We start from the raw sequence: 8,124 nt of genomic DNA, 5'->3' as shown, positions 1-8,124 counted from the left end.
TCTTTTGAACAGTCTATGAAAGACAACATAAAACTTAATTAATATCATTAATCAAGTTATACATCATATGAAACCATTCTCTTAAGACTCAAAGTATGACATAACATACTATAACAACAACAACATCTTGCAGCGGAAAGTAGCTAGACATATGTATGAAGACATATTCTAGACAGGTTAACTATTTATTAATAACCCTGGAGACTCCGCTCATTGCAGCACCATCATCACATCAGCTCAACCTGCACATTTAGAAAACATATGCAGGGCTGAGTACAAAAGCACTCAGTGGGCACGTATGCCTAGGTATAAAAAAATACATGCTTCAAAACTGTAAATTGCCATGCCATCATAAATAGTACAGCAAGGGAGTTTTTCGCTAAAAAGGCCCAAGCTTACTAAATTCATTTGTGATTCTTAAAGTTCGTCTGCAGACTAAGTTCTCTTGTAATCTATCATATCTGGAACTTTGTGCCGGAGAGGTGGCCACCTCTCACGGTCACTTGACCGGCCAACCCGCTAGATGACTCACGGTCACTGGTGTACACTAGTCCTGGCAGGATAGCTATCAACTGCTCAGGACCCGAATTCGATTGCATCATTGGCAAAGCCAAAGCAGATAGATATCATACTAAAATTTAAACATTTTATGGCAGGACAATACTTGAAATAACTTTAACTCAAAGATTTTGTCATGAAATAACTTGCTTGAATGTAACATTTAAACTCATTTGATATATATGAAACTGAAATTAACAGTTAGATCATCTCATGCATTCATTCGTATAAGAGGCCCACGATACGTAGGGGATCTCTATATACGTATAGTAAAAGTAATGCCCACCTCGTTGTGTCTCTGTATCAATGAGTAACGTCACTCTCTCCCTCAAGTCGTTACTTCCCAAAAGGACCTTCATCGTTATGAAGAATTGGTGAGAAGTTATAAAAGAAACCTCGATTAATAATCTAATCTCTTTTATGAAACATTAGTATCTCTAATGTTCATCTCTCTTGATTGTTAATCAATATAACAATTATTATCTCTCGTCATTACTCATTAATTATAACATCCTTATGTTATAATTAACAGCACTTCAATTAAAAGAAATATTTAACACATCGAAAAGTCCACTTTCTTAGCAGATCTATTCGCTCTCATCTCGTCTAATTAACCAATTAGAAAGTTAAACTTTCCATTAGGCATGTATTTGAGTCACGGGTCAACAAGAATTGACTATGCTCAAATCCTAATTTCACTAAAAATTTCGGCATGACCCATTCATATATAATGTCAGCCACGAGATTACATCGCGTGAATCTCACTACGTGAACTCGTCTCTCGACTCAAAACTTAACATCTTGACATCTTTTCAACGCAAACCAAACAATTCAAAATCATCAAAACTCTTTATCAGTAAACTATCATTTATACTCGACACCAATTGTTCGAGTGTCAGATACCAACATTTATGTGCGTTAATCATAACTCTCACAACTCACACCATTTAGTCATATCGTATCATCCATCAAAACAAATATAATCAAGTTGTTTTCTAGAAAGTTTTGCTGTTTTTGTGTCATCTTTAAAAATTCATAACAACCAACTCAATCATCATAAACTCTCATACCAATTGATCTCAAAACCTTCATGAAGTGTAGTTCACTCTAAAAATGGTAGTTAACCAAAAAGGTTAAAGGTTTTTGGAGATATTGCTCTTTTAGTGCAGGCTGTCAAAGATTGACAGTTTCTGCAAATTTTGTTTAGGCCATTAGAAACCAAGGCAAACCTTAATAAAATTCCATCAAATTTAATCAGCCAAAACTAAAGGTATCCTTGAAGATTTGGTTAAAATTTCACAAGAGAAAACGTTCATATGATCTGCCAAATAAACAATGAAACTCATACACTTTTACTGTTGGAAAAATATGACAGCAGAACAGGGCATTTTTGAAATAATAAACTGCTCTATTTCAGAGGTCATAAAAATCGAAATCTTATGTTTTCAGAAAAGTATTGAAGTCTAGTTTCGTTTAAAAAAAACGGTGATGCAAAATCCTTCATGGATTAATAGATATAAACGTTTTTGTGAAGTCTACCAACAGTTGACAGATTCTGTCAAGGGTTTTTCAAAATATCTTTAAAATAGCAAACATCATCCAAAAGACATGAAATTTTGCAGCGACGAAATACACATATCATAGATAAACATACTAAAATTTCAGAGCCATCAAGCAATGAAAACTCATCGAAACATAAGCTTGAAACTGCTGTAAAATTTTGACAGAATTCCAGTTTTAATTTCGTTCAACAATTATCATCCATAAATTGTAAATCAATTAGCATGCTCATGTGATATCGTAGAACACATATACGCAATAATATTCATTATGCAACGTCCCAAACTTCACGAATTTAAATAATCATACTCTAAAAACTTATACAATTTTCATGCTTGGAAAAATACGAATTTAATATATATCGATTCTAGCATACCCCTAAGCACAAATATCAAGTCAAAACGATCAAACAAAAATCGAAAGACAAGCTAATATGTGAAAAACGGGGCTGCCCTCATGGGTTTCATAGCTACGGTTCGTTCCGTTCTTACTCCCTTCATTAAACATGCTCAACATCTACCCAAGAACAACATACTAAAATTTCACGACGATCCGACGTCGTTTCAAAATAAAGTCGAGAATCGACGTTTTTCGACGTCGACGAAAATCGAAAAGAAAACCATCAAAACGTAGGTAGAGATCTTACCTACTTAGATACGTGATCGAAAAGATGATCGGTGCTCGTCTCGGTGCTCAAATCGGAGCTTGAAACCTCCGTCCAAGCTAAAAATGGTGTTTGGCGTGATAAGTAGGTGTTTTGGGTGTTGTGTGTGTGAGAGAGCAAAGATGATTGGAGTGTGTTGGCTGAATTCAGCCGTGAGTGAGGTAGATAAAGGGGTGTTGGGTGGTTTGGGGGGTGGTTTTGGTGGGGTAGCCTTAGATATTTAAGATATTAACCCGTTAGTCGTTAAATATCCCGTTTCGTCTCGTTTTAACGACTAATTACCCACATTCTTCGTTACTCACCCTCTTAACTCCTACTCACTTTCATTACACTCGTAATTCTATATAAATATAGAAAACGCAAGCTCGTTCTCGAAATTCTGATAAACGAGCTCGGTTCGTTTATCGAGAAATCCCGATTTACTATTCACTCGTCGTCCAAAAATAAAAACTTTCATTATTGGACTCGTATCGAAAAATTAAGAATATTTCTCGACGACGTGCACGTAAGATTTTGAAAGTCGACAAAAAGACGAAATAGCAGTATTTTACTATTCATCGTCAAAAAGTCAAAAATTTCAAAAACGTCTTAACGGACTCAGATCTCACTTCCGAGTTCACCGTTCTCATTCAAATAATTATCTCGAATTATTCAAATACTCAAACTCAATTACGGATATAAAATCACACATCATCTTCACATCATCAAAAGAACATCTCAACATCTTTAAAATATAACAACAAAACTTCATATAACTCCTCATCTCTATACAAAGTAATCAAACAAGGGATCTTATACCCTACTTACTCAAACTTAAGCAATTAAACACGTCATCAAAAGCCCGGGTATTACATTATGTTTTCTAGCTAAATTCGTTTATTCCGGCAACGATTAAGAAAGCACTAGCACGATTATTCTGTGAGATCTAATTGTTTTTATACTTTATTTTATGCTTGCATCTGCGATTCTCCATGTTTAATGATATTAATTGTTTTAATCCATTAGATAGTTGCAAATATTTATTGGGTTAGAATTAATTATATAGCCAATTGAACCGGCCATCCGTAATTGTGGTTTAGGTTTGATTAGTGGTAAATTGACACATCAGGGTCAAGGGAAAAGCAGTCTTAATTCAATAATCCTGCGTCAGAGTTTATTGGTTTTGAATCGGGTTTCTCTAGATATTAATGCTATCGGCTCATTAAATCTATAGAGCGTCTCTTACGGTTGTCAGTCTATGCCCACACTGCGCAGACAGCAGTAAGCAAGATCGTCTCCCAAGGAATTGGCGAGAATTTCTCTAATTAAAGCCTGCAAGTAACCCACGAAATTTTGAGAAGAAAATATAGAAAATACTAAACTTAAAATTAAATAAATAAAATCCGAATAAACCAATTTTTCCAATTAACTAAAAGATGAATAAAAATTCCAACAATTAATAAAAGAATTCCAGCAATCAATTAAGTCCACCCTAGCTCAATTATTCCGATCATCGATGCAAAAATAACTTTAAATCATGCAAACAAACCAGTTATAATCACCGAAGACGCTTCTGACGTGATCTTATTTCTCCTTAATTATTCGGTAACCAGGAAGACGCTTCACTAATTACTACCCTAATCGACTGACAACCGTAAGAGACGCTATATAGATTTAATGAGCCGATAGCATTAATATCTAGAGAAACCCGATTCAAAACCAATAAACTCTGACGCAGGATTATTGAATTAAGACTGCTTTTCCCTTGACCCTGATGTGTCAATTTACCACTAATCAAACCTAAACCACAATTACGGATGGCCGGTTCAATTGGCTATATAATTAATTCTAACCCAATAAATATTTGCAACTATCTAATGGATTAAAACAATTAATATCATTAAACATGGAGAATCGCAGATGCAAGCATAAAATAAAGTATAAAAACAATTAGATCTCACAGAATAATCGTGCTAGTGCTTTCTTAATCGTTGCCGGAATAAACGAATTTAGCTAGAAAACATAATAATTAAATAACAAAAGAAATAAATAAAAAGAATAAATTGCAAAGAATGATGAAAGAAATAAAACTTGATTGGAAGAACTCCAAAATCGCAGTTGCTGCTCTCAAAAGTTGGTGTCTGAATATATGATATGTCTCCAAAGATTAGCATGGCCCCTGCGCAAGGATGACACGCATAAATTGAGAAATGGTCCAAATTTTTAGACCATGGCGGCCCCTAGCTTTTGAAAAAGCACAAGCTTTTTGTCCCCCACGCCAATCTTTGGCAGCACGCCGATCCAGGTCCGGCCTTCGCTTCACGCCTCCAGGCCCTCCGGCGACCGGTGACCAGCGACCTGCACAGCGCGGCCGAGAGCACGCCGCGACTCCAGGTCTGCCGCTTGCCGATCCAGACAAGAGAGAAATATATGGGATTTGGAACGAGAGCAAGAGAGTGAAGAAAAGCTGGCAGCACGCAGCGACTTTGGCAGCACGCCGAGTTGGACGGCTCCACCGCTTCTCCAGCTCCCCACCGCTTCTTCGGCCGGCCGCGCTCCAGGACGGTCTCTCATCTGCTCGGATTCTCGATCCGGTGGGCGGCGCTGATAGCACGACGGGCCTGCCGATCCAGAGGGCTCTCACCGCGAGGGCTCTTCTCCGATCCAGACTCCAGACTCTCCTCCGTCGAGGGCTCTTCACCGATCCAGACTCTAGACTCTCCCACCGCGAGGGCTCTTCTCCGGCCGGCCGCGAATCCAGACTCTCCACCGGCGCTCCTGCCGGTGATGGATTCAAGTTCGTCGGAAGTCCATCGTGACAAGGGGGGCCTCAATCTTCCCCTGGTCTCTTCTAATTTTGACAGGTCTCGATCTAATTCCCCTGCCAATGTTCCGTCTCAGCACCCGCCTCTCGTAAAGCCGGGTTATTCTTCCGGCGCAGTGGCTGTTGGGCAGCGCTCGTCGGGTTTTTCACCGGCGCAGAGTTTGATCGGTGAGCCTCACCAGGCCATCCCTGGTTTGATACAGCCGCTGCCGACTTCAGTAGCGCAGGTGCCAGGTTCTGCTCCGGCTGTTTCTTTCGCTGCCAAAGTAGCTGATAAAGTCCAACCCAAATCCCTTAAGAAGCCGGATGTTGCAGCATATGGCCTCCGAGGCCTTCAAATACAGCGACAAGGAGAGGTTGTCACCCTTTCAGTGCCCAAATCGGAATATCAAACAAAGTTGGAAGAGTTTCAATTTGCACTAATCGGTAGACTTATCCAACGTAAAGGGGACAAGCCACGCACGTTCGCCGACCTCTCTCATGAACTTCGAACCATATGGCAGTGCGCCGACTGTCAACTGGTGCCCATGGCTAAGGGATTCTTCGTTGTTAAATTTTTGACGATGGAAGCGAAAAAGAAAGCTAAGGGGAGTTCTTTTCTCCAACTGTCAATCGGCCACGTACGCTTCCGTGAATGGACTAGGTATTTCGATCCGTATAAGGAAGTGTCGTCTCTGGCTCAGGTATGGGTTCGGATATATTATCTCCCTGTGGAGTTATGGACTCCGGTGATTATTGCTGGTATAGGTCGTGTGCTTGGTCATCCTATGCGAATTGATAATGCCTCCGCAACTGGTCATGTGGGACACTTTGCGCGGGTTTTGGTGGAACTTGACATGGCTTTGCCTATTCTCAACTCGATGTACATTGATGACGGCGATAGATCGTTCTACATTGAGTTTGGTTTTGAATCTATGCCCCTTTTTTGCTCGCGTTGTAAACTTACAGGTCATTCAACGGATAAATGCCGGAGAGCTGAGAGAGCCACGAGCAAGCAAAAGATCACTGAGCCTCCTGTTGTGGTTGTGAAGAATCTTGATAAGGAAGAGGGTCCGACTCCTGCATGGCAGCCCAAAGTTGATATTCTTAAACCTCTATCAGGTCCTGATCTTCTAGACGCGGCACCTTTTAAGAAAAATGATCTCCCTCTGGCGGGGGATGCTAACCGATATCAAGCGCTAGATGAGGATGAGGAAGAGGAAGTGGAGGAGACTATCATTGCGGACTCCAATTATGAAGCAGAGCCTTTACATGAGGAAGAAAATGTTGGGTCGCCTCACACGGACAAGGCTAGTGATAAGGAGGGCTCGAATGTAGAGGGAACTTTGGAGTTGGATTCTGGAACGAATAGTGGAGCTGTGGCAGAGCAACAACTGGTAGTTGGGGCAAAAGATTCAGCGAGCCAGCGGGTTAATTCGCCAATTAAGGAAGTTGATTTTGATAATAAATCCATTTCTTCTCCGGATGACATGGCGAGTCGTATTATTAGGTTAGAGGAGCAAGTTAATCAGGGGATGCAGTTGCTCTCGGAGCAGAAGCGCGGACGTGGTCGTCCAAAGGGCTCGGTAAAGGGACGAGACCCTATACATGCAATTCGAGAAGGTTGTATTAAAAGTCGTCTCAGGAATGCGGAAGAAATGGGTAACAAACCGATGGAGTTTGTGGTTGACGTTACCAATAGGCCTAGTATGATTGCAATGAATAATGTCGTCCATAGGCGTTGGTCAGATGATTTGGATACTGATCCTGACTTTCCTTTTTGAGTTCTTCTCCTTCGCTTTTTAAGTTTTTGTACCCTTAGTCTGCATTTTGTGCTTTCAAGGGATGTTTTTTCTTTTTCACTTTATAATAAACCTCAATTTAAAAAATATAAAGAGAGAGAGGGAGAGAGTAGTGATTATTATCCAAAACATAATTTAGTGAAAATGGAAAAAATGTGTTTCATCCACAAAATGAGAGAAAAAAAAATAGGAAGAACAACAATTAATAACATTAAATGGTGGGTAGTTTTTGTTTTTGTTGTTAGTTAACATTCTCGGTAGATTTTATGAAATAGATATGATGTTTATACCAAAAATGTGTTTTATCCACAATATGAGAAAAAAATAAAAAATAAAAAAAATAAAAGAGGAAGAACAACAATTAATAACCTCAAATTGTGGGCAGTTTTTTTTTTTGTTAGTTAACATTCTCGGTAGTTTTTAAATAGATCATGCAATTTTTTCAATTCCAAAATTACCCTTCTAATTGAAATTATTGACATTTACTTTGCTTTTTATATATATAAAGATTCTTCTTTTATGCATTACTAATTTCATAATTTATCTATTATTATTATTATTATTGACGAAGCTGAAACAAATAAAGTTTTTAGATATGAAAAATATGTTTCTTCCCTATACTAATAAAATGTACAGATATATTTTCTAAAAAATAAAAATAAAATTTTAATTATTTTGATAGACATAAAATAAGATTTTGTTTTAAAGTAATCAGGTTATAGAATTTGTGCCTTATTATTCAAACATGTAAATCAATG

At 38.6% G+C, this 8,124-nt stretch overlaps 1 long non-coding RNA gene and 1 pseudogene across 1 annotated transcript; one reads left to right on the top strand and one right to left on the bottom strand.

Moving 5' to 3' along the window:
- LOC130995470 (uncharacterized) lies at positions 1–3,379 on the bottom strand. Its single transcript, XR_009092177.1, has 3 exons — positions 2,765–3,379; positions 845–911; positions 1–242 (listed from the first exon to the last, which is right to left on the bottom strand). It is a non-coding gene; the product is annotated as an uncharacterized LOC130995470 (long non-coding RNA).
- Positions 3,380–4,923: 1,544 nt separating this feature from the next.
- LOC130996468 (U6 spliceosomal RNA) lies at positions 4,924–4,986 on the top strand (annotated as a pseudogene).
- Positions 4,987–8,124: the final 3,138 nt, after the last annotated feature.

The sequence above is a fragment of the Salvia miltiorrhiza genome, chromosome 7 (assembly GCF_028751815.1).
Source record: "Salvia miltiorrhiza cultivar Shanhuang (shh) chromosome 7, IMPLAD_Smil_shh, whole genome shotgun sequence".
NCBI classification, from domain to species: Eukaryota; Viridiplantae; Streptophyta; class Magnoliopsida; order Lamiales; family Lamiaceae; genus Salvia; species Salvia miltiorrhiza.
The sequence above is the reverse complement of the archived record's forward strand: the minus strand, read 5'-3'. Positions and strand labels throughout refer to the sequence as shown.